This window comes from Pleurodeles waltl, chromosome 2_1, assembly GCF_031143425.1.
Source record: "Pleurodeles waltl isolate 20211129_DDA chromosome 2_1, aPleWal1.hap1.20221129, whole genome shotgun sequence".
NCBI classification, from domain to species: Eukaryota; Metazoa; Chordata; class Amphibia; order Caudata; family Salamandridae; genus Pleurodeles; species Pleurodeles waltl.
Window position 1 is genome coordinate 153,733,004 of NC_090438.1, and position 24,966 is coordinate 153,757,969.

The following is a 24,966-nucleotide window of genomic DNA, read 5'->3' on the forward strand; positions in this document are numbered from 1 at the left end:
TGTAGTCCTGCTTCCATGGGCTGCTGTGCGGCCTGCCCCTTGTAAATCCAGTGGGTATGACACCCGCCTGAGAGACTTTGACCTTGAACTCCCCAGGATCAAGAGCACAGGGCACAATGCCCCCTTCTGAACCAGTGAGTAAGACACCCACCAACCCCAGCCTCCCCAGGATCAAGAGCACAGGGCACAATGCCCCCTCCAGGACCAGTGGGCAAATCACCCACTTGAGAGACTGTGGCCTTGCACTCTCCAGGACCAAGCACAGGGCATCGTGCCCCCTCCAGAACCAGTGGTCTTGTTCCATCTACCGGCTGAAGTGCCCGCCTGTCCCTCTGAGGTGCCTGCCTATTTCTAACTGATGCCCCTGCAGTGTTCTTTCCATGTTGATGCAGGTGACAAGTGGGGCCTTGGACTTTGGCCTGTGGCCCTGTAGCCTATGCACACTGAGGACTGGGCAGTGTCCCTTGAACTGTACATTTGCAGATATGAGTTATATTGACTTTTTCTTATTTATACTGTGTTGCTCTTATTACAATTACTTTGCTAAAACGTGTTGTCCTTGCATTTTTCATCTGAGGTATGGGGTAAAAATGTTTTATTACTGCAGCTGATTGTGTTCATGGTGTTGGGTGTGTGTGTGTGTTGTGTTGTGTGTGTGTCACTCTCTCCCCCTTGTGTGCTAGGCGGCTGTACTCACCGTCGTCGTCTTCGCCGTCATTGGTGTTCGTGGTGGAGCAGCATGTAGAAAATCATTGGGAAGAAATGCAGCTCAGGCTCCATGGCCACGTGGTTGTTCCCTGTGTCTCCAAAGGTGAGTCCTTTCCCTTCTGAGGTCTGCTTTCGCCAGGCTTTTGTTGTGGTTGGTACTGCCCCGGAAAAGGTGGCGGTTTCCCTGTCTCACAATTTGGTAGATGGAACATTGACTTCCACCTGGCTGTAGGCGGCTACTGCCGTGGTGGCTGTTGTTTCCGCCCTGGGGGTCGGTGTGGTAAAGTGACTGTCTATCTGATTTCTCACCGCCATGTCATAATTTAGCAGTAGTTACCTGAAGTGAAGAGTCCCACGAAGAGGTTGGAGTGGAACAATCTTTAATGTGGAAGCACAAGCTTTAAGTTTTCAAGGTAATACAAAAAGGGCACAGAGGGAAGAGAAGAAGTGCGCCTCAGTCCGTCGGTATCATGTGTAATGCCAAGACATCAGCAAACTATGTCAGAGGATTCCACATGATACAACGGCATTCTAAGCTACATCACAACATTACCGCCAGCCTGTTGCCGGTATGACTGCCACTTTATCACCGACCGCCAGGGTTGTAATGAGGGCCATAATTTGGTACATCATCTAAGTAGGGTAATCCACTGTAAAAATATACTGGTGTAATTATCTAAGCTGAAAAGGAAACAAGAAACCACATTGGAAATTATACCTCTCCTCATGGGACATCAGACAGGAAAGTTTCATCAAGCAGAACGTTCACCCTTTCGCAGCATCAGTAGACAGCAGCATCAGGACAGTGCAGAACACTGGGTGCACATGGGACAAGTCAGCAGTTCAGAATTGATGGGGCATATTAGTACTGAACAGCATATGCAAGTCAAGAAATTAGAAAAGATAACTTGAATTCTTCATAGGACATCTGAAAGTCTTAGGAGTTAAGATGAAGAAAGAGCAGCACCACACCTTGGATCATTAGCAAGCTAACTAACTTGAATAACTGACAGTTTCAAAAGCCTCTCCCTAACTTGAAATGTCCAAGGGTTTCCGATTTGCCCTCCAGGTGGGCTCATCATGCGAACAATAATCAGCATCTAATGGTACCAACTGGCACCATCAAGTTTGTAACTATTCTTTATTTTCTCAGGGAAAATGCATGGTCATCTCGACAAGTTCAAACAGGTATGCCAAAATATGATACTTCTTATTTATTAACTGCAACTTTGGGATCCTTTCTAAGGGTGCATAGGATGATTTGACCAATTCTCATGTGAAATTAATTAGGTTTCCTGTCTTGTTCGACAGCTATAACAAATGTGGTTACTTTGTTAACATTGAAACATGTTCTCAGTCCCTAAAACAATAGGACATTCAACAACATGTCAGCAATCTAGGAAATAGTTCATGTCAGAGGGAAACAGAATAAACAAGTAATTTTCATCTACTGCTGCAGTCAGGCCTAGTATAGTTCAGGAAGTCATTAATGCACTCAGGCATGGATTCTCACATCCATGTACTCTACCACTCATTCATCCAAGTAATTACCCATGTGACATTCACATCCGCAGTAAGCAGCTCACACACTTGCCAATCTATGAAAAAGCATGGTCCCACCAAAAGACATTTTGGGTTTGCCTAAGCTTGTTTTGTTTTAACTGCAAACAGTATATTAATTGTACACCATTTGTGTTGTCCATTTAAAAATATAACCCAGCATCATTTAAGTCACATCGAACGTGAGTAACTGCCTCTCTTTCTCACCAAAGAGGAGCCAGGCTCTAAATGTGAAGGAAAATGCCAATGTAACATTTGATTTAAAAAGCAGAGCTTGCAGGCTGTTCTCCGCTGGGCAAACAGCTGTGTCTGCACCTACACTTATGTCAACTAACTTAAAAAAAAAACAAAAAAACAGCGCTGACAAGCAGTGAATATAAGATACAAATACGCATTTTTAAGACCTCTACTGAGAATTATTCTTCCACAATTGACAGAAAGCCTAGGAAATTAGCATTTTGGTAAAACCTGTATTTGTTTAAGATGCCTCTTAGCCACGGAGACTGTCTGTAGCGAAGGATTAACCTATTGACAGTGACTTTCTAAGCGCAACTCATTGAATAACAAGTACTGAATGTGTTTACCTTCCTAATGCACCCTTATTCACAATGGAGCAGCCTTTCTCCTAAAGGTCAAAATGCATGAGCTACTGGCTTGCGACAGGAAGCACACTAGCATTTACAGCTGAGTGAAAAAGCTTTTTATTTAAGGAAAAGACACATAAATCAATGAATTCTAACTAAATATATAAATTACATGCTCAAAAAGGCCATTTTAGAAAGGGGAAAAGGAATAAAGACCTTTATCTGTTGTGCTGTATATAACGTCTTCCTTTGTACTAAGTGTAAAGAGTCCAACATCTAAAAACTGTAATTATACTCTTAATTGTGTGTCCTGGACAAAACCGATAGTATCTCCATTGACTTTGACAGAGCATTAGTGTGTAATTTAACTACGGGCTAGTTTTAGATCAATATTGTTGGTTGAGTGCAGGCTGCCATGATGTGAGAGTCTCCCTGAGTGTCCTTCTAACTCCTTTGAAACTAATTGGAAAAATACTAATTTAGACACATCCTTAACACCGCAGCACTGGGTGCAGTATCTAGGACGCAATGAAGGCGACCACACGCCTGGATCTATATTTGTACCTGGGCACGCGCCCTAGTATTGACTAACGTGAGGATATCTACATGAATGCTGCTGTCATTTTGGCTGTGCCTGATCATGTACCAAGTTGTATATTACCTGGACCTGTTTATAAGGTGTTTTGGACTATCGTGGCACGTGCCAGCTGTGCCCACTTGTGCCATAGACATGATTCACACGACCTCATGCTGAATAAAGGATGATTGCCAGCATCCTAATGAAGGCAGAGTGCAGCAGATGGCGGCTCCTTTACTGTCAACCTCTTGGAACTGTCTCCCAGGGCTCACATCCAAGGGACTTTCCTCTTGTTTCCAATCACTTCACTCATTATGTATTAGTGGACGCTGCTGACTACTTCACGTCATGCTAGGTTGCATGCTGTTGCCTTTTAGCTCTGGGCAATCAGCAAGGAAGAACAGTTGCCATCCGCATTAGAATTCTCAGCCAATAGACGACTTAATATTTTACAATATACTGTGAGTCACAATTCTGAAAATTCCCATCCCCTTTTTTGAATTGATAAAGAAGAGCATTATAAATAATACAGCTATACACTGTATTCATATATTCGGTAAGTTACATTAGACATTTTAAATAGGAGCAGAGATTTAATATGATTAATTACATATGCATTTTTAATGATGTTATTAAAAGCTGACCGTGTTAGGTAGACCATCATGCGGCCCTATGAGCCTTTTGCCTTTAAAAAAAGTTGCTTACATTTCACAGTTGTGAAACATGTAAGTCCTCTATTTATCAAATGTAGGGGCAACAAGCTACTCCATTACCCGACAATATTCAATCGGGCTATACCGATCACCATAAAAAGAATGGAAAGGCAACATGAAGGTATATTAACATCAGCCGCCAGCCGTATGGCCCAGATTTTCAAAACTGTCACACAATACAGTGAGCCCCCAAAGGAGGGCGTAGGAAAGCACAACACCTACTCTCTCCCTAGCACTGGCACACTATTAGACATTTAAAGTGCCTCACACACACTTTTGAGCCATAGTGCAAAGTTGTCTGCTTGAGTCTAGCATAGGTTTTGTGTTGGAAGGGTGCCCTTCCAGAACAAAATACTATGCTTAGATTAATTTTGAAACTTATTCCACATAGGTTTTATGATGCACAGTGCAGCATACATACAAAGTGAGAAAAGATGGGAGAAATAAAAGCATTTCTCCTTTTTAAAGCTGCTTTCAAGGATCATTATCATTTATCAGAGAGAAATAAGTATAGTCTGACTGATACCTATTCAGTGTGCACAATATATCACCCGTGTACTGCAACTAATTTAAGGATTGTATTTTGAACTATTCCCATAAAAAGAGAATCTTGATGATGTGTAGAATCAGTACTTTAATCAATCTATCCACAGTTAAAATTGCTCCCTAGTGCATGCAATTAATTTTACTGGATAATGAATCAAGCATTTGAAGATCATCAATAATTGGCCCACGTATACAGCAGATTATATATAGTTTTTGCTCAAAGTCCACTTGTGATATTGTCCATCTCCATTGACCATCCCCAGCAGGCTTGATTGATTTCACATTCCATATTCTGTTAGACAAAATAGAAAAATGGATACTTGTTACGTGATGCTGTGCGAAATTGCATTTTTGTTTTAGTGGGGTGTTACTCCTGCTCTGGCAACAGCCACTGTCCCTATCAGGGTGAACCACAAAATTCACTAAATTAATCTCTGTTTACCTTCTGGTAGTTTAGCACAAAAAACAGTAAGGCTTACCTTAAAGGCAATGTGTAAACTATTTATGCAGCACACAAACAGTAATAAAGTGAAAACACAACAGAAAAAAATTCCACACCAATTTAGAGGACTATAGTAAATTTTAATAACTTATTTGACACCAAAATGTTAAATATCCTACCAGCAGAAGCAGAGTTATGAATGTTTGAACTTAAGGTACAAACTAGTGCCTAAAGGTGCCAACTATTGGACATCTAGTCGCATGAGACTGGGTCATAGTCTAAAAATATGGCGGAGTCGGACACAAATAGTGGATGGGGCCTGGTAGGCTCTTAGCTTCGAACTTAGAAGAAGTTGAAAGAAAAAGTCTCTGCGAAGGCTGAAGTTCAGACAGGCAAGACTGCAGGCAATATAAGAGGAGGAGGCTTCATAACTGGGGAGCTCAGGGACAAAGTTGTGATGAGGGTTTTTTAAGTTCGGAATTAGTCTCTTTTTTCAAGTCAGAAGATCCATAGGGGTGAGGCTGTAGGCTGTAGTCGACAAGGGCTCCACAAGGCTGTATACCCCTTTAGGGAGAGCCCGCTCAACAGGATTTGCTGCTGCAGAGAAGAACATAGCAGGAGCTGCCACAAAAGTCCGGCTGACAGGCGATATACCTTGGGTGAATAGAGGATCAGGTTAGTCCCATCTCTTGGTTCCAGTGCAGTTTTTAGCCAAGTTTTGGATTTTGGCTATATGGGCACATTTACGACAACGTCCATGGGTCCAGGTTTGAAATGGCACCACTTGGGGGGGTTAGGACTCATGCTTATTTAGGTATGGATTCCAGACATTTGAAGTTTTTTCTGCTCCTGAGGCTCTGATCAAGAGGGCAGACAACTAGCCTTTGAAGTCACTCTTGTAGTCCTGGGTTCAAGAAATTGGAAAAGGGCTCAAACAGCAAATCAGGCCTGTGAGGGTTGAAGTCAGGCCTTAAGCAGACAAGCAATCCTTCCAGGTGCAGCAAAGCAGTCTTCTGAAGTACACAGCAGGCCACAGCAGCAGGCAGTTGTCCTACCTCAGGTCCAGGTGAAGTGTGGGTCTGAGGGTTCTATCTGTATACCTGGTGCCTTCCTTGAAGTAGGAAAGTTTCTAGAAAATTCCCTGTGTAGTGCTCGAGTTTCCTGCCTCCCCAGCCCTCGATCGAAGCTGGCTACATGAACAATGCAGTGGTGACGACTCTTTTGTGTGAAGGCAGGGTACTGTCTATTCAGTTGCACATGGGGTTGTGCCCAGCTCTGCCCCACCCATCATGCCAGTGATGGTCCATCCAGTCACACCTAATCCCTCTGTTGGCTATGCGGCTGTCTGAGAGGAATACACAAAGGCTAACTGTCAACTATGCCCAGTCATGTTTCCCAGGAACAGGCTGCAGGACCAAATAGTGAAGGCAAACAAATGCCAACTTTGTAAAAGTGCCATTTTCAAAATTGCATCTTAAAATCTGACCTTAACATTAAAGAAACTTTAAATAAAAATTTCTCAGACACCAAACATGATATGTTCCTTGTTCCCAATCAAAGTTTAGCACTTACGTTTTGTGTCCCAGTGGTATCCCTTTGGAAAGGTAGGCCTCACAGTAGTGAAAAGCAAATTAAGGATGTTTTCATTACCTGGACATAAACCTTCTAATTATAATATGCCCTACCCTTTAGGAAACCTAGGGCCTAATGTAGAGGTGACTTCTGTGTAAAAAAGGAACATTGAAGGCTTGACAAAGGGTTTATTTTACAAAGTCAAATTCGCAGTTGTAGAGCATACTGCTCTACTAGGGATTTGTGAGTAAATTAAATGTGTCAAAGAGGTGTAAGTCAATTTTACCACATTTTTGGGAGTGAGAATAATTACTTCAGAACTGGATAGCAGTGGTAAAATGCACAGAGTTCTTAGGCCATAAAAATATGAACTCAGCAAAAGTAGGAGAGTTAAGGCAGTGGGGTCACGTCGAGCTTCAGTCATGCTCCGTGACTGAGTTTTTTCAGGAAGACAGCAAGATGGAGGCTTGTGCAATCTGTGTGAGTTAAGCCTTCCTTATTCCCTTGAGGCAGCTGTACAGACAGAAAATACACACCTGCTTAAATACTGAGGGCTTGACTTGGCAGCAGGATCAACCAACGCCATCTGATGGATGGCGGGGTAGGAACAACTGCAAGAGTAGCAGAGACATCACGCTTGATTGGAGGAGGAGGGGTGGTGACCACAGAGTGGAGAGGTGCAGCGGCAGGAGCAGTGGACACATCACGTTAGATCAGAGGAGGTAGAGTCACAGTGAGCGGTGAATGGAGAGGGGCAGCGAGGTGATGTAGGAATAGTAGCAAAACCACACTTCATTGTCCTGGTCGGAGAAGGAGGAGGAGGAGTGGCGAACCAAGAGGTGCAGTAGGGTATGGTGAGATGCAGTGTGCTGCAGGGGAAGTGTATGCAGAGAAGTGTTGGAATATTCAAGTGTGCTCTGGCTGCAAAAGGATTGGTTTTGGTTCTGTTCTTGAAATTATTTTTTTGTGTCTATTGTCTACCCTTTGTTTCTGCCCTTTCTTTCTGCCTTTCCGATGTTCTGACTGGTGGACTTTGTTGTGCTCATCTTGGCACCATGCTGAATCCCAGCTATAAACTGCTAAAAACTACTGAGGAGAGCGTAACTATCATTGAGCTTCGGGGAATTTAGCAACCCTTAGCGGGCTTGTTTTTTTTTCTGCATTGGTGTATGGGGCACTACTTGCCACCATTGGCTGATTAATGTAGAGGAGAGAAAGGCAAGGAGCAAGGAGGACAGGAACGGTGACGTGATGCATTCGAAAGGGGGCTTCCTTCTTAATCCCGCTGTGATAGCAGTAGTTGGAGCTACATGTGAAGGTAACGCGGATGTCATATTGGAAGCCCTTTCCGTCCACCCCCAGAGCTCCTTTCAATCATTATGAAGCATATTGCCTGTGATGCTGCCTTAAAAGCATGTGTGTAATAAAGCCTCTAAAACTGCCAAAATTCAAAATATGACCCCTGGACCGGGAGACAGAGATGAAGAACTGGTTCTAGCAGACAGGACCATCTGGCACTCTCTTTACATGATTATTCAGAAGCCCAGGAAATTGTTAATCTATCAAACTATTACTCTCATTTATCATCAACCACAAAGCTATGTCTGAGAAAGTAATGCTGTACGAAATCTCAGATCATCAACTTCATTAATTCCATCAACGGAAGGCACATTGAATCAAGTCTCTGACATAAAATATAATGGTGGGAGTGGTAGTCGTCAGCTACTATCTAGCAATTCACCTCTTACAAACTCAGCAGACACCCCTGGTAGTGTAACCATTCAGTTATCAGTGGAAATGATGCTCAACCAGATTCTCACGGAGCTGTGTACAATGAAAGTCTCACAGGAGGAGGCTCATAGGGAAATTAATCAACAACTGGGCAAGCTGAACGCCAACTTAACCCTTCTCTCTGCCCAGAAGCAGGATTAAACGCTCATAAAGAGGCTTCAAAGAGCTTATATCATCTTTGATGGGGCCATAAAAGCTCTCAAAATTAATAAGCTTGTTTGAAATGATTTTAATATTATTCACAATACTCAGATCAATATTTCAAGAAGGAATAAAAGCCAGAGCAAACCTAGAGCAACTCATCTTTTGACTAAGATGGTCTCTGATCTGGCGTTCGTTGACGCTTGAATGGCAGACCATCCTGAGGAGGGAGTTTACTCGCTTTTCCCAAAAATATAATACAGCTTCTAGTATTGATTTTATTCTAGTTTCCTTTTCTTTGGTAGCGTGCAGCTCTGCAGTTCTTGCTACTCCCTTTTCTGACTACTCTCTTCCCTTAGTTAGCATCAACAAGATAACCAATCAGGTCAGTCATCCTCGATGGAGCTTTGATAAGTCCCTCTTAGTGGATGCGGGATGGTCACAACCCACAAAGCATCGGTCACGGAATGTTGGAACATTAATAAAGGCTTTGCCTCCCTTTTTAATATTTGGGAAGCCTGTAAAGCCTATATAAGAGGTGAAGCGGTATCATTTCAATCTCATATAGCGAAGACAGCAAAGCGAAAGCTTCTAAACTCCAACAGGACCTTGACCAAGCATCATGGAAACTTCAGATAATAAATAACCAGAGGACATCCCTGAGGTTAAAAGTTGCTCAAACTAACCTGCAAGATCATTATTTGTCCCATGTATACCTAAATTGCCACACACGTTTTAAGCGACTGTATGAGGAAAACAAACGTGGGCAAATTCTTGGTCTGGGGAGATAGATAAAATCTAATAACAACTTTATTAAATCGATATTTGATGAGCATTGATGATCAGTTGTCAACCAGCCTCAAGATTTTGAGAAGGTATTTCTCTGTCACTATAAAAATGTCTACTCCGCTATGTCCCATGTTAATGCAGCATAGATATATCAGTACTTAAACACACTGGCGATGCCAGGGCTGGGCGAAGAGTTGCAGGCAAGATTATCAGCCCCTATTATACTCGCGGAAGTGACAGAAATAATTTGTGCTTCACCTAACAGCAAAGCTTCCGGTGAAGATGGCCTCCCGGCGGAGGTCTATAAGGCTTTGGTGGGTCAGCTAGCCGAGACGTTGGTTAACCTTTTCAATGAAATACTTAAAGGGAGAGGGATTCCATCCTCTTTCACTAGGGACATTGTCATTAGTTTTCTAAAAAAGTATAAGCTACCTGAGAAACCTGGCTCGTATTGCCCCATCAGGTTATTAAAGTATGATTATAAGCTTTTTAGAAAAATATTGCCAGCTATAACAGCACAAGTAGCCCAGGGGCCTATTCACGAGGATCAATCTTGCTTTCTTCCAGGAAGGGTCTTATTGACCAACACCAACTTTTTAGTCCAGGCAATTGACTATTTCTCTAAAAACAACTTCCCGGCTGCTATAATAATGCTTGATGCTAAGAAAGCATTTGATCTCGTTCAATGGGAGGTCCTGGTCTCAATTTTAGATAAGTTCAGGTTTACTAGGCAGTTTATTCAAGTCCTCCACAACTTGTATTTCAAGGCAAAAGCCAGGATCCTTATCAATGCCCATTATGGTAGGGACCAAACAAATTTCACAGGATATGCAGCAGGGTTGCCCCCTTACTCAGGTGCTTTTCGTTCTCTGTATCGATCCTCTTGCGATTGCTCTTCGGCAAGATAATTGCATTTGTCCTCCTCTCCCTCGAGCACCAAAACAAATTATTCACTGATGATATGATTCTCTATCTCTGAGCCAACCCTCTGGATGTTTCTATGGCATTTACAAAGATTAAAGTTTGTTCCAATCTTGGTGGTTATACGATTAATCACTCTAAGACCGAAGTGCTTCTGTTTAATACTAAGGATTCAATCCTTCCAGCTGGAATACAGGTGCAGTCCCAGTTAGCTAAGGCTATAAGGTACTTAGGGGTTTATGTTACACAAAAGTTGTCCGATCTCTTCCAGCTTAATTATCTACCGCTTCTTAAGAAAGCTCAAGGCCTTCTCCAAAAATGGCAAGCTCTACTTTGACGATCATTGGGTGTGTGGCACTAGTTAAGATGATGAGTCTTCCCCTTTTCCTGTTCATTTTTTTGCAGCCTGAACCTCAATTTGTTTTTTAAAGATAAAGATTCAATGATTCATCATTTCATATGGGCCAATGAAAAACCTCGGCTACAGCTTGATAAGCTAGCCCTATTGGTTGAAGATGGGGGGGCTAGCTCTTCCTGACTTTAGGAAATAGTATGAGGCTTTCTTCATGGATTGGGCAATGAGAGCTGGCTCATCGTCCAACCTTAACTTCTATTTTAAAAGTTTGATAACAGAAAGCAGCACTCAGCTTCCCCTTTTTCTCATAATCCCTCGATTGCCCAAACATATGTGGTATAAGCTACTGTTAGCTGTATGCACCAGAACTTTGTCAATATGGGAGAAATATTTAATTCCTAACTTCCATCTGACATCTATGCTCCAGGATTGTTGGATTCTAGGCTGAGACTTAAGCCAGTGCTACATTCCAAAGAGAGAACAGGTTGGCTTTGTTAGACTCTCAGACTTTAAGAGGCGACCAAATCAAGTCATGGGATCAATGCCAATCAGAAGGGTCTCCTGTTCCTGACGGCCTCACGTTTTCCTTTTTTCAAATCCAGCATTTTCTCCTGACTGTTGAAATAACGTCTGACGTATCTGGCTCTCCAGTATACCTGGCTTTTTCTGGGAATCTTCAAGGCAGAGGAAGCTGGTGACGGATTTTAAACTCTCGCTTCTCATTTGGAATTGTTTTTGGTTCTTGACGAGGGCCAAGAGTGCAACAGGATGCAAGCTTGACTTATAGCTATGGAGAAATTATATTAATCTATCACACAAAGCAATTTGAGGGACTAATGTTTAAACAAATTGTTTTTTTTTTCTAAATGGATGCTTTATCACACCCCATCCTGTTTAGGCAAAGTGTTTCCATCTGTGTCTGATGCTTGTCCACGCTGTAAGATGAGCCACGGTAACTAGCTCCACTTAAGCTTTAGTGTTCATACTTGACAGAATTTTGGATCAACATTTTTCAGTGGATAGGCTTTGCAGTCTTGATTACTCTCACTCCCGATCCAGCCAGAGCATAGTTTGGCATATCTACTCATCTTGGACTCTCCATCTGCTCAAAGCAAATTTTCTTTATTGCATCCCTCATTGCCAAATCTTTGATTCTCCAGGCTAGGAACTTACCTGTACCTCCATCTTATACTGCCTGGGAAGCCAAAATGAACGCTGTACTTCAGAGAAAAAAACTTTATGCTCAGCACATAGGGGCGTATGTAATTTTGAGGCTATTTGGGGAGCGATTTGTGACATTTCTCCGGCATTGGGGGCAAGAACTGTATACTCCTTGTTGTTTGTTATGCTGTTTTTCTACAGCTGCAAAATTGCTAAATGTAATATAAAAAAAGAGAGTGAAAGCAAAATGTTTAAGGGTGACCCTGCAGAGATGGCCAAGTCCACAAGGTACTAATTATTGTTTCATACTCTGTCTCACACCCCCGGTCTTTATAGACAATGTAGGTTTCACTAGGAAAATAAATCACAGGTTTCAAGGCCCCTATTTCTTCCCTCACAATAGAGCGCTTTGTAGAAGTATTATGACTTTGCGCATTCCAAAATATTATATTCAAAATGGCCTTTTTTGATATGCGACTCTATAAAATGAGACATCTACATTCGGACAAACATCAGTCTGGAGCTGCAATGGAACCTGAACTGCACATCTTCCCTCTGCTCCTGTTCGCCCAATGACTCCAGAACCAGCGACGAAGATGGCAGCGACACCAACTGTGAGTACACACACCTACCTGTCACCGTTGCAAAATGCAAAAGTACCTATGCACACACACCATACACATCCGAGATGGGTGAGGAGGGTACCATTCACACATAACCTCACTCTTATTGAAAGTGATTGTAATCAGATCAACATCAAAATAACTAATTTGATTTGTCAATGAAACAGATATGTACACATGTATACAAAGGTTAACTGCCCAGTCCAATGTACAAAGGGCCCACATGGCCACAGACCACAGACTAAGGCCAATTTCGAATCTTGACCACATCCGGATAGTACACTGCAGGGGCATCAGTTTTCAAATAGGCAGGCACCTCAGGGGGAAGGGGGGCATGGCGGTGTACACCTTCACCGCCGGCGTACATCCCCAGTGGCCACTGTACTCCACAGAGCCTCATATTATCCAATGAGGAATTGCAAGGCGGTGCAAGACCGACTTCCGCCACAACGCCCAACATCGGCGGAGTTACCTCACTTCCACCTGTCCCTACATACAGGACGGGCAGTCACCATTTCAGGGGGGGAACAGGCATATCGACAACTACTGCATCACAGATTAGATTGCCACATACTTCGGCATTAACACTGACCCAATACATAAGAACATCGTGTTGACTGCTTTTCTTGTTGCTCCAATTGTGACAGCCTACTCACTCTTGTGTCCCTTAGATACCTACCGCTGTGGATGAATAGGAGGTGGAGACATACCCCCATGTACAGACCCCTGGTGGATTTAGTTACATTGGAGGACAGGTACATTATACACGTCTATAGACTGGTCAGGGCCTCAATCACAGAGCTGTGTGCCCAGTTGGAGCCAGACCTTATCTCATCTATCCATCATCTGACTGGGATCCCCACTCTTGTGTGTTCTTTCCAAGTGACAGTGGGCTTGGCAGCAGGAGTGCCACAGCCAATATTCTCAATCGTGCTGGCAAGTGTGTTGTCTGCCCTAATAAAACACATGTGCAGCTACATTGCTTTCCCCAGGTGGAAGAGTTGACCACTGTGGAGGCCAGATTCTGTGCAATGGGACATATCCCCAATATTACTGGGGCAATTGACGCGACACATATTGCGTTTGTCCCACCGCCAGAATGAACAGGTATACAGGAATTGTACGATTTCCCACTCACTGAATGTTTAGATGGTGTGCCTAGTGGACTAGTACATTTCCCACGTCAATGCTAAGTATCCTGGGTCGGTGCATGATGCCTTTGTTCTGTGGAATAGCAGCATCCCAAATGTGACAGCCCGACTACAGAGGCAGATGGTGTGGCTAATAGGTGAACCATGGTCCCCACCAACTGTACGTTAGTGTATGCCTCTGCTGTTGACCCCATAGGATTGTGTGTGGCTAAATGTTGTCCCTCAATACTTACAGGTGACTCTGGCTACCCAAATCTATTGTGGCTGCTGACCCCTCTGAGGAATGCCACGACAAGGGCTGAAGAACGTTATAATGAGGCACATGGGTGAACCAGACGTATCATCAAAAGGACCTTCGGCCTCCTGATGGCCAGGTTCAGGTGCCTCCATCTGACAGGTGGATCCCTGTGCTACTCACCGAGAAGGTCTGCCAAATTGTAGTGGCATGCTGCATGTTGCACAACCTGGTCCTCAGATGCGATGTACCTTTTCTGCAGGAGGAGGAGACAGGAGACGCCCCTGTGGCAGCAGTAGACACTGATGACAGTGAGGATGAAGAGGCTGAAGATGAGGACAACAGAACATAAGTTATCCTTCAGTACTTCCAATGACACACAGGTGAGACAGTGCAACTTCACATTTCTTTGACTATTGGTATATTCTGTGTGGCTGTGGCATGATGGCATTAACTTCCTTTTACCTCTACTTACTGTCACCTTTGGTTTATCATTTTACAGATGTTGGTGCTATGACAACTGTGTACTGTTGTGCTGACTACAGCCAGCTACAGGTCATTATTTCTGTGCTCTCACAATATACAGTTCATTTGCAATGGATGTAACTGTTTCTTTAAATACACATTTTCAAACCATGACATACAAGTAGTCGAGTTGTGTTCAAGGGTGTTTATTTTAGTGCTAACAAATTTAGGGAAAAGTGCAGTGGAGTTGGGTGATGAGGGAGGAAAGTCCAGGGTATTGTTTCATTCTGTTTGAAGCACAGGTGCAGTGTTCAAGTGGCCATAGGAGGGGAGCAACGGCAGTTCAAGGTGGACAAGGTGACTGAGTGGGACACAAGGGGGACAAGCAAGAGAGTCTCATTTCCTGGCGGTGGTCTTTGCAAGTGTCTCTGGCTTCCGTCTGGGTTGCAGGGAACATGTGCGGGGTGGTTCACCTTCTGCAGGAGGAGGGATGCTGGTGGCCTGTGGGTCCTGTGACGGGGCCTCCTGCCCACTAGCAGCAGTGGAAGTGGAGGGCTGGTCAATGGACTGGCTAGTGGTGGGGGCCTGCTGCTTTGCTGTTGCCTCCCTCATGATGTTGGCCATGTCTGCCAGCACCCCTGCTATGGAGATCAGTGTGGTGTTAATGGCCTGTAAGTCCTCCCTGATCCCCTGGTACTGTCCCTCCTGCAACCACCTGCTCTCCTGCTTGTTGTCAAGGACGTGGCCCATCGTGTCCTGGGAATGTTGGTAGGCTCCCAGGATCTTGGAGAGTGCCGCCTCGAGAGTCGGTTCCCTGGACCCGTCCTCCCCCTGGCGCACATCTTCTGTTGGGGGACTGGATAGTTGTGGCACCTCCTCTCCACTGACATTGGCTGGAGTACCTGTGGGGATGTAAGTGATGTCTTATGCTTCATGGGTATTGTTAGACTTGGCATCCTTGGTGTGGTCTCCCGTAACTTTTGCCTCTGTTTCCCAGGTTGTTGATGTGTGCTGGACTCTGTTTTTGCTATGTTTGGTACTCTGGGCACTTTACCACTGCTAACCTGTGCTAAAGTGCAAGTGATCCTGTATAAAATGTATATGTAATTGGCTCTCCATGATTGGCATATTTGAATTACTGGTACGTCCCTAGTACAGTGCACTAGAGGTGCCCAGGGCCTGTAAATCAAATGCTACTAGTGGGCCTGCAGCACTGGTTGTGCCACCCACAATAGTAGCTCTGTAAACATGGCTCAGACCTGCCAATTCGACTTGGCAATTGTACCCACTTGCCAGGCCTAAACCTTCCCTTTTCTTACATGTAAGACACCCCTAAGGTAGGCCCTAGGTAGCCCCATGGGCAGGGTGCAGTGTATATTTAAGGCATGACATATACTAATGTGTTTTATATGTCCTAACAGTCAAATACTGCTAAATTTGTTTTTCACTGTTGCAAGGTCTATCCCTCTCATAGGTTAACATGGGGGCTGCCTTTAAATATGATTAAAGCACATATTCCCTTTGGGAGCGGATAGACATGTTGAGTTTGGGGTCGCTGAGCTCAGAATTTAAAAATATATCATTTAGTAAAGTTGATTTTAAGATTGTGTGTTTGAAAATGCCACTTTTAGAAAGTGAGCATTTTCTTCATTAAACCATCCATGACTCTGCCTGTTTGTGGATTCCCTGTCTGGGTCAGTTTGACCGTTGGGCTGTTTGCACCTCTCGCTAGACAGTGACAGAAAGGGAGCTGGGGGGTAGCCTGAATATCCTGATGAGTCATCTGTGCTAGGAAGAAGGGGAGGAGTGGTCACTCACACCTGAAAGGGCTGTGCCTGCCCTCAAACAATGCAGTCTCCAACCACCAGGTGTGTGTCTGGGGCCTGGCCTGGCCTGGGCAAGACAGGATTTGACAAACAGTAAGCCTACTTCAAAGGACAAAATGGGTATAAGAAGGGCACCCAAAACCACAGTCTTTAGATCACGTCTGGACATCATGAGGAACCTCTGCCTGGAGAAGAGCTGAAGAGCTGAGGAGAAGTGCTGCCTATCCTGAAGTTGCTGCTTCTGTCTGGTGAAAGGGGACAAAGACTGGACTTTGTTGTGCATTCCAACTTGTGAAGAAATCGCCAAGGGCTTGTCCTGAGCTTGCCTCCTTTTGTTGATGTCTCAGGACCATTAAAGACTTCCCCTTCTAACACCTGGACTCTCTGCAGAGACTCCTGCCCTGCCAAGTGGTGCCCTATCCAGTTCCTGGGGCCCTGACAGGTGAAGCTGGCAGACCAAGATGCCTTTGTGAATGTCGCTATAAATGTTTTTTCAGAGCAGGCAGTGGTGCAATGGACCACTGCCTACTCTGAAAAACCGAAACCAAATGGTTTCGGTTTTTTTTTTGTATTGCAACTCATTTTCCTTTAAGGGAAACGGGCTGCAATACAACAAAAAAAAACTGCTTTATTGAAAAAGCAGTCACAGACATGGAGGTCGGCTGTCTCCAGCAGGCCACCATCCCTGTGAGTGCAGGAAATCTCAAGGGGGTCTCAAATTGCGACCCACCTCATTAATATTAATGAGGTGGGTCTTTGCGACCCCCTTGAGATTCGCAGAAGGTGTCTGAGACACCATTCTGCATACGATTTCGTGAATCGGAAATTGCGAGTCGCACCGACTCGCAATTTCCGATTCGCAAAATCGCATTTTGCTACTTCTGGCCCTTGGTCTCTATATGTCCATTAAAACATTTATGGGTTGTACTATTGATAACATTTTTCAACAGACAGGTATTAGAATCTGTAGAACTGCAATAATTAATGTTTTTCACCCATCTGAGGCTCAGCTCAAATGCAAGCTAATAAAGTATTTGATCATGTGCGAGCATATCATGTGTGAAGTACCTGCTGGCAGATGTTATTAATGTCATTTAACCTAAACTGTAAAAACTGTAATAAGGGATTCTCTAGCATGGAACCAAAATAGACGCAGGAAATCTATAGTTTTAGATATCATGGAAAAGGCATCTTCTTTGGGACACTTTTAAATAAATTCTATAGTGAACTTTGATGTTCAAATGATATTGAATTAACGGTACACTTTAAGGAGTCTGCATTGTGTCTTATGTTCAACATTACATAATAACTTCAATATTTAGGTGCTCATCATCATTTCAACCATAATTTTAAGCTGTCATATTTATTAATTTGTTTAATGATGTTTGTATTTTGAAAGATGAGAATATTGTGGTTTTAACTAACTGAAACAATAAAGTGTTTCCCCTACCCCCAAAACATATGAAATGGTACATTCAGTGTCTATTGGCATCATGTATGTGCCACAAGAACAATTAAATTGTGATGGATGTGTATATAAACCACTTTAAACATTCACACACTTGTTTGTTGGTAAAGTACTTACCTGGAAGCCACATGTGGCCAAATTCTTCTACTTCCAGCCCCTGGAAAAGAGGTGACCTGCAGAATATATAGCAGTTGTGTACTAACTGGGAACACTGCATGCACATCTGTGAAGCAGACACTGGCATCACACACACCCTGCACTTTGAGGCAGTGCTGTCTTTTGTGGAGGATGTGTGCATTTTGGTGAGGTGACACAGATGGGAAGTGGGAAAAGATGTAGAAATACCTGCCAACCCTTTGCCTTCCTGCCAGTGTATGTGACAAACATATGAACAGATGCACTCTCCTACTTATGCTGCTCAGAACCAGGTGCAAGCATTGGGACTGGCTTGCCTGAGAGATGCCCACGATTTCCCTCAAGTTACGAGTACTCAGCAAGACTATCCCTTCCAAGAAATGCTAACGACACTGGAGCAAGACTATCCTTTTCCAAAAATGTTGCTTTTGAACAACTGGTTATAGTTAGCCACTTGAAATTAGTCACTTATGAGCCTCTTTAGCTCCTCCAAATAGATGGTGACTATCTTCCAGTACTATGTGACCTAAGCTTTTACTTGCATACATCATTGCAGTCCACTTTTGTACAACTTTGGCTATGGAGCCCTCTTTTAATCGGCCCCTAGTTTCCAATGATGAATTGTGATAAAGAAACAAAAAGGGGGGCAATAGCAATTATAAAGAACAGAAAGAGCAAACAAAAACAAAGGAATCACAAGGGCACATCAGCTCAGTCACCATTCAAAAGAGATTTCCGTTGTCTTTTATTCCCTGTCACATGATTCCCCAAATTTCAAAGATTAGAGGGGTGGTCCCTCCCTGCCTCTTCCTGGCTCAGACAGGCTAAGATAGGCCAACTCTTGGCATGGTCTTTGTCCAGGCATGTACCTGGGGGCATCACGCACACAAGCTGTGGGTCTCCTTGCACTCTAAGGGGCATATTTATACTATGTTTGTGCCGAATGTGCGTCAAAGCTTTTTTGACGCACATTCTGCACAAACCTAACACCATATTTATACTCTGACGCCCGACCCCACGAATGTCAAAATCCCTCTGTGCGCGTCATTTTCTGGATGCGGGAAACCGCCTTGCGTTAATGACATGCAAGGTAGGCGTTCCCATCCAAAAAATGACTTTAAGGCCTGTGCGCCTTATCTATACTCCCGCGTCATTTTGACTCACAGGAGGGGGCGGGCTTTAAAAAATGGCACACAGCCTGATGTGCGCCGTTTTTTAACGCCTGGGTGAAGGCTGGCATTAAGGGACATATGGGCCCACTTCCTTGGACTGTGACCATGGAAGCTGTCCACAGGTGCTCTCCACTGCCCCCAGGGACACCCCCTGCCACCCTCGCCCACCCCTGGAGGACACCCATGGATGGGGGACCAATCCCAAGTAGGTACAGGTAAGTTGGTGTAAGTATAATTTTTTTCTATTTTTAAAGTGCCATGGGGGGGTCTAACTTGGGCCCCCCTACATGCCACTGTGCCCAATGGCCATGCCCAGGGGACAGAAGTCCCCTGGCATGGCCATTGGGCAAGGGGGCATGACTCGTGTCTTTGCTAAGACAGGAGTCATTTCAATGGGGGTTGTGCATCAAAAAATGGCGTAAGTCCGGTTTAAGCCATGATTTTTGACTCAAACCTGACTTGCACCGTTTTTTGACACACAGCCCCCATTTTCCCCTACGCCAGCGCTGCCTGGTTTGAGTCATTTTTTGACTCTGACCAACCTGCAGCGCCGGCTAACGTCAATCCTTAAATAAGGCGCCCGCCTGGCGCGTAGGAATGGCGTTAGCCAGCGGTAAATGTTTTTACGCAAACCAGCGCCGGAGCTGGTTTGTGTCAAAAAGTATAAATATGGGCCTAAGAGTGCACTGGTGTGTTGGATCCCCTCCTTCTGAGCTTGTTACTAAATGCTGGGGGATGGAGTCCCCCTCCTTGGCAGCAGTGAAGGCATCTCACTCCTGTGGGTGTCCTAGTACTTACGAGCACTCTGGTGTGTTGGAACTCAGTACTGAATGCTTTGGGTTTGAGTCCCCCTTCTCAGCAAATGGTTTGTTCAGTCTCCAACTGCTTCCATCTTACTCCCATCACCTAAGCTTAAACCCTCTACATTCCATGATGACAATGGAACATTCTCTTAAAATGATCATTTCTCTTTTGCATTTGTGTTAGGAACATCTGTATCTTAGGAATATCTATATAGAAGTGTTACTGTGTAAAAGATAGAAATAACTTTAAATGAAGAAACCATTAGACTCCTATACTTTGCTAATATCCACGAGCCTTACAATGACACAGCCAGATACATGCAATAAAATAGCCAAGAACGAAACTCCAGTTTTCGGAATACAGTAGCATGTCCTTTGCTCCCAATGTATTACTAATATTTTGTTATAAGTGCATCTATATGATACTTACTACCAGTGATAAGTTGCAAGGAGGATGGAGGGAAGTGACTGTGAGCAGTATCCCTGGCCATTGGGACCTCAGAGACGGCACAGCGTGCCGATGATGGAAGCATAAGTGACATAACATGAGCCACAAGCAACTGACGGACGAGACACCGAGATTTGGGTGGCATGCCAAGTTTTAGCCACCCAGTAGTTGGAACACGCTAAGCCCATTCTGAGCCACAAAGCAGAAGAACAGAGGAGAAAGCTGGCTTGGTACATTTCAAAGCAAATTTGAATTTTCAGAAGTCTCCTAACCCACTATTTGTATGTTTACAAGAAACCCGGACATGTACAGATTTTACATTTGCTGATTATTTTGTATTTACTTGCAATGCAAGGCACACTTTTGCTAATAATGAAAAGTATAGTTCATTCCAGAGATTTCTTTAATTGAAAAAATAGAACAGATAAGCGTGGCTTTCTTTTATTGGAAACCCTTAGGAAGTATGATTTGGTCATTCTGAATGGAAGATCTCCAGCTGGCAAGTCTGCCTCCTATACCTTCCATTCAACTTTCACACAAAGCTTTCTTGTCTATCTAATAGTATCCTACAAAATGTTTGGGTCTTGCGAGAAATTTCTGTGTCTGCAACTGATATGAGTGATCACAGCTTAGTAGCTATGAACCTTCAGGAATTAATAGTTTAGTAGGTATGACTGTAGCCTTTAACCTTCAGGAATTAATAACTGGGACCTTATCAATTTGCATGGTTGGCTTTAATAAATCGAATGGCTGTACCTTTTGAACAGCTAGAAAAATTGAGACCTTAAGTTCCAAAATCAATAGTGTTTGTATCAATTCTAATGAGTCTTCATGTGATGACTCTATAACCTTTTTTTAATTCCACATAGATGGGTTTTGTAATCTAGGCTCTATGGTTGAAGGCACTCTGCAGCCCAAAAAAATGTAATCCAAAGTTGAAGGTGTTAGACCAGGAAATAAATTACCTGAGAAGGAGACAGCATCTGTTGTTTTCCTTTTCAAGACAGCATGAAATTGATTGTCTCCAAGGGATTAGATCTAGATTAAAAGGACAAGAGCATAAGAGGGAAGGTGATGCTAAGTGGATTTGTCTAAGGGAGGTTCCGAACTTTGAGTGCTCAAGCAAGTATTGTTGTTTAATTGTTAAATATTGTGATTTTAGGGTGACAGCACATTAATTTCCTATCCCTGAAAATTACTGAGTGGGCTATATGTCTTAGCTCTATTCAAACAGCACTGACTGAGGAAGCTGATCTTGTTTGGTTCAGTATAGATACAGATATGCTTGTAGCATATGGTGCTCCTTCTGTAGTCAAGATAGTTGGTTTTATAAAAAACACAAGAAATTCTGGAGCTCTGTGGCCCAATGAGAATCCTATTGTTACTATTAAAATGGAAACTGTAGCTTGGGGAACTTTTCACAGAATGCTTTTTGAATATTGTTAACAAACTGGAAAAATTCCTTCATCTTGGAAAGGTAGTGTCATTGTACCGCTGTATAAATGGAGCCCAAATCCTATCCAGAAAGTTTTAGACAGATAGCACTGCTGAATGCAACTGTTAAACTATTTGCTAGGAGTCTACTTTCCCACTTACAACAATGGGCACAATAAAATACCATAATTTCCCCCAAACAGGCTCGTTTTACGAGGAATCATAGCGATATCAATAACTGTCCTCCAAGTGATTATGGAGAAATATCCTTTTTCCTGGGGTAAGCCAATGTATACAACCTTCATTGACTTCTCCACCACATTCAATAGAGTAGATCATCAAACTCTGTGGAGAAAGTTTCTTTGTTTGGGTGCCTTTCACCATCTCGTAATGCTTATTAGTGACTTTCACTCTAATACTTGGTTTCATATTCTTATGGAAAGGATGCAGGGTTTGTACCAAAAGGTTAAAACTCAAAACAGCTTAAAGCAAAGCTACTTGTTGGCTCCTCTATTGTTTTCTCCCTATATCTATGATTGTTCAAAATTGAGTTTGTGGTTCGCAGAAATGTGCACCCTGTCCAAACAGGAACCACAATACTAGTCAGGCTAAGTAAGATACCATAAATTAATTTGTGCTCACCCTCTGATATCTTGGCACGGAGCATGCAGACAAAACTTAAGAGTCAATGTGTAAAGTATTTGCGCAACATTTGAAACAGTAACACAATCAAAACACCACAAAAAGGCACCACATCAGGTTAGGAAAGAGATCTTACTAGACCAAAACAACAAACATCCAATAAGTAGAACTTGATTTTTTAAAGAATAAACTGGAGCTATCTGGTCACACTAGACAGGGCCAAATCTGAAAAGTGAGGATGACTCTGATGGAGCTCAAGTCGTGCACGAGGACCAGGCTTGGCCCACTGACACAGAAACGTGTTTGAGTCAACATCAAAGAGGATATGAGGAGCAGGGGAGTCATTGGCAATCCTAGGGATGGAGGGGATGCATTCACTCTGAGCTGTGCAATCAGAAATCAAGGTGATGCACTATACAGTCAGCGATGTGATGTTCCAGATCCTCGCAGCAGCTGTAATGCATTGGAGTAGATGGAGTTGCGTCGGTTCTGAGTGGCACAAGGGTGTTGATGCATTGATTTTGGACTGGAGCAGCACTTTATACCCACGTCCAATAGCCCAAGACTGGATTAGCACCACTTGGCAAGACAAGACTTGCAATTGGAAGAGTCGAGTTGCTGTACATAATGATTTGGAAGTCTTTTCTGTAACTGAGACTTCTGAAAACAGGTTAGCACAGCAAGAAAGCAGTTCTTCCAGAGCAGAGGTCCAGCAGAGTAGTAGTTTGTTTAGCAGCACAGCAGTCATTCTTCCTCGCAGAGTATCCAGCGGTCCAGAAGAGTACCAAAGTGGTTGTGTCTGTGGTCCAGCATTTATACTTTGGTGCCCTGTTTCTGGAAGGTAGAAGAAGCTGCTAGACAATGGATTTGAATTACAAGGGATTCTCTTACTCCCCTGCCCTGGCTCTACACTGGTTGGGGTAAAATGACAGGGTTCATTAAGCCTATTTGTGTAGACAGGGCACAATCTATTCAGGTGTGTGGATATGACCAGCTCCTCCCCCACTTCCTGCCTAGGATGGCCCATCAGGATATGGATGGCCCATCAGTCACACCTAAGCTCTCTTTGTGTAAAGTTATCTATAGAGAATTCACAAAGCCCAGCTGTCACCACCACCCCAGATGTGTATTGTAAACAGGCTCCAGGCACACAGATCTAAAAGCAGGAAAATGTCAACTTTCTAAAAGTGGAATTTTCAAAACTGTTCTATTAAATCAGATTTTACTGTTAAAGAGGAGTTATCATTACTATTCTATAAGTATTAAACGTCACATATCGACCTCCTCTAAATCGGGAATTGCAGCTTATTAAATATAATAAGGAACTCCCAATGTTGTCCTCTGATAGAGGTGGTCCTCACAATAGTGAAATATGAATTTGGGAGATTTTCACTACTTGGACATGTAGAACTTAAACATATATGTACATAGCACCCTGCCATATGGGCTACCCAGATCCTGCCTTAGGGGTGACATATGTAATAAGAGGGGGGTTTAATTCTTCACCAGGGGGTTTAAATGCCATTTCAACAGAGCAGTGCAACACTGCATTCAGATTTCAATGGCATCCCTGGGACATGTTTTAAAGTGCTACTTAATTGGGTGCCACAAATAGTGCTGCAGGCCCACTAGTGCTATTTAATTTACAAGTCCTGCACACATTTAGTGTACTTTTCTAGGGACATACAAGTAAATTAAATATGCCAATTGAGTATATGCCAGTCAAGCCATATTTTAGGGAGGGAGCACAAGCACTTTAGCACTAGTTACCAGTGGTAAGGTTTTCAGAGTCCTAAGGCCAACAATAACAAATCCAAGAAAAAGTGGAGGGTAAAAGGCAAAATGTTTGGGGGTGATGCTGCAGAGAGGGACATTTCCAACAATGATCTACCAGGTATCCTAAGTCAGGTGCAGAGGGACTCTTCAAAAATTAATAATATTACCTTTAGTACCCTGTTTTATGCTAACGATGTGGCAATAATGGATCTAATTCATATTGGTTTACAGCATTGCCTCACTTCCTTATTGAAGTATGCAGAAGCCCACTTTCTAAAAGTTGAAAGAACAAGGGGGAGGTTTAATTGGTACCTAAGGGAAGATAAATTAGAAAAGGTATACTCATATCTTTATCTGGGTAAGATTTTTTCTAGTAGTGGGTGGGGTGACGACTATGTAAATCTTCACTCGAGTAGGGCTTTTTCTCAGGCAAATGTCCTTAATAGATTATATAAAACATGTGGGTGACACCATTTTGGTCATGTTTTGTCAGTAGAGTTAAATTCCTCTATGTTATGTCTGAGAGGTGTTGGATATGATTCTTTGGTGTTTCTTTGGGGGAATAGAAGGCCACACCTTCCCCCATATTTGTGATTTGAGTACTCTAGCAGCCCTGTATGTTCTTCTACTAGAGTTTGGTTTATTGTTATCTCTCACCTTTTCTTTAACCTCTGTTTTGAGGTGGGGAAACTCACTTCTGGACGGAGAGGAGAGAACACTTTGTGCAGCTCCGAGGTGTGAAATATTTCTCCTTCAAGAAGATGAGTGCTTTTTGCACGTCTTTTGAGTTGACTAAAGAAACTTTTGAGCTTGACCTGAATAATGGCTCTTTTATGCCTTAATTCCTTCTAAAGAGTCATATAAAAAATGTTCTCTGGATAAAGACAGTGCCAGCTAAATCAATAAAATAAGGTGATACAGGTGAGCA